Raw genomic sequence first — 2,948 nt, 5'->3', positions numbered from 1 at the left:
CCACACATGGCTCCAGCAGCACCTGCAGGGACAATTCCAGCTCCCAGTGCCTGTTTGACTGCTGCTCTTCCTCACCCCTCTCCCCACCTGGCCCAAGGGCAGGTTCTGCTCTTCCCAACAAACCTGCCAGCCAATGCTGCCAGGGATGGGGGATCATCTTCCCCAAATGTGCCCACATGCAGTTCTCCTCTTCCTCCTCTCCCCTGGCTCCCTCCTGGTGCTATAAAAAGAGCCGAGGAGAAGACAATCCTTTTTCTCCGTGATGAATTGGGGCTGGAGCGGGCCCGAGGCGCGAGCAGTGCCGGTACCTGCAGCATTTCCAAGGTGCTGCAGCTGCAGCAGCCCCGTGACTTTCCCCCACTGTCGTTTGTCATCTCCTGACACTGATAAAGAGCTTCTCCAGCACTGTGTCTTTGCGAGGGAACATATCCATATCAAAGCTGCTTGGATCATCCTTTTGCAAACTATCTGCTGCATTTTCTGGCCTAGTTTCCTTTGTGATCCCCAGCTCCTGTTCTTTCCCCTCCCGGAGCCCCTGCAGCAGCAGCAGCAGCAGCCGAGGCTGAAGGCTCTTGGGGAGAAAAGGAGTCACTCTGCTTCCACATCCTTCAGGGACCTCTGCAAAGCCAGACTGCCTTGGTGCATCAGCCAAAACCACTTCTGCAGCCAAGGATGGTGGGATGGAAAGGTTCTCAGGCAGCATTTGACATGGGAGAGAACTCCTGGCATGTGGGGATGGAGGTGCTACAAGCCCGTGCTGGAGCTACAGCTGCCTGGGGGAGGTGAAAACAGCACCTAATTCTCAATATCGCCTCAGGTCACAGCGTGAGGAGTGGAAAAGCAAACACTCACCTCCCCCGAGGTGCATCACAGCTACAGGAGCAACTTTGTGCAGCCAGAGCATGAGCAATGTCCTTGGAGCCATTGGGAAAACCATCTCCTGGCTTTTCAACGGAGCAAATTCCACCTGGAAGACCCGGGAAGCAAAAAACAAAGAACTGCTGCACCTTTTTTTTTAATCCAGAGATGCTTTTCTCTCTATAATGGTACTTCAAGAAGAGCTTAATGAACAGCATTTCCTTGGTTCTGAGAGGCACAGACAGGCCAGAGAACAGCACTGATTCATTAGCATCCCATCATGTCTGCAGCCCCTGTATTCCCCAGCCATATGGCCAGCACCATGTGCTTCCAAAAACTGGGACATCTACAGAGGCTTCAGCACCAGCAGCCATCACGCTGGAGTAGCCTGTGGCTGCCTGGAGATGGGGAACATCTTATTTCAGGTTCTTCTGGGCATGAAGGAACACGGTGTGGATGGGAGCCAAGGTGACTTTGTGGGACATGAGCATCCCTCCTGCTGCAGACAGGATCTAAATCAGGATCAGCCCAGGTCCTGAGCAAAGCACAGCTCCAGGGGGGACACACATCTCCAGCAGGGACGTGCTGCCCACCCAGGTGGGAGACACAGCATCTGCTTTTCTCTCTCTGCAGATGAATTCCCCACGTGACTGACTGGAGCTCCTGGTGAGCTGAGCTGTGTCCAGCACTGAGACCTCAGCCAGCTCTCCCCGGCCCCACCAGCAGCAACATCTGGGCATGGCATTAGGTGGCCATAAATTGACATTAAGAGACCTAAAATAGATATTAAGAGACCATATGCAGCCTCTGAGAGCAGCAATCTGTGCAGGAGGCTCCTGGCTCTCGCCAAGGCACCGGGGGGAAGGAGCCCCCAAAAAGGAGGGAGGGGAACAGCAGCACCAGGAGGTGCCAGCAGCCATGGGGGATTCCATGGGCCTTGGTGGAGGAGCAGGGAATTTGCTGTGGTGCATTTGGACCAGCCCAAAGATCTGCTGGCCCAGGGAGATGTGTCCTTGGAGACCCCAGGTGGCATCTCCTGCCCCTCCTGTGACCTCCTCCTCCTCTCTCAGCAGCACCAGAACCTGCTCCACGTTCCCAGCGCCTCTCCTGTGCTCCCTAACAAGCCAATAACTCCTTCCTGGCTCCCAGCTCTGCAATTCCGTGGGACCCAGCAGGAGGGTCTGTGCTCTTCTGCATTCACCAACCTGTGTCAGCAGTTTGTTATGCAGCCCTGTAGGTTCTTTACTTAAAAAAAAAAAATAAAAAGAAAATAAAAAGAGGCGTTTTCAAAGCTTTAATGGCTTTGAAAACAACATGGAGAGTTCTCTTTACTGCAGGAGAGGTTAATGATCTCCCTCTGCTACAGAACCGAACTGGACATCATAATAAATAACCATAATAAGATATAAAGAATCACCCAGAGTCGTTCAGTGCAGAGAGCGGGTAGGAGTTGAGATGCATTTCCATTATTCAGAGTAACTGCCAGGTGGGAAATGTTCAAAGTGAAGGCAGTCAATTAAAAAATGAGAATCATGACTTAAACAGAGAGGGACCGTGTCTTATCCTGCCTGCCACGTCCGTGTGCTCTGGCTCCCGGTGGCACTGCAGCCCTGGGGAGGTCCCACAGCCCAGGCCAGCAGGTGACACCGGTGACACCGAGCCTGGTGCCAGCACAGCCCTCGGTGGCCCTGAGCTCCGAGGGACTCAGAGAGTGCCAGACACAGACCCAGAGAATGGCCTGGGCTGGGAGAGACAGTAAAGCTCATCTCGCTCCACCTGCCCTGCCAGGGACAGGGACACCTCCCACGGGGTCAAGCCCCATCCTTGTTTGGGCTCTCAAAACCCAGGAACGCCCCGCTCACATCCACAGCTGCTCTGCCCCATCCCCATGGGACACCAACGCTCTCTGCTCTGCACAGAGCCTGACACCAGAGTCCCTGCACACCCAGGAGGGCCAAACCTCCACCAGAAACACCAGCACGGGGACTGGCACCACCTCACAAACCCAGCACAGGCTGGGCTGGGAACACAGCTGTGCCCTGTCCTGGGGGGAGTGGGAGCAGGAGCCAACCCAGCACAGCATCAGGGGT

Source organism: Parus major, chromosome 19, assembly GCF_001522545.3.
Source record: "Parus major isolate Abel chromosome 19, Parus_major1.1, whole genome shotgun sequence".
NCBI lineage: Eukaryota > Metazoa > Chordata > Aves > Passeriformes > Paridae > Parus > Parus major.
The sequence above is the reverse complement of the archived record's forward strand: the minus strand, read 5'-3'. Positions refer to the sequence as shown.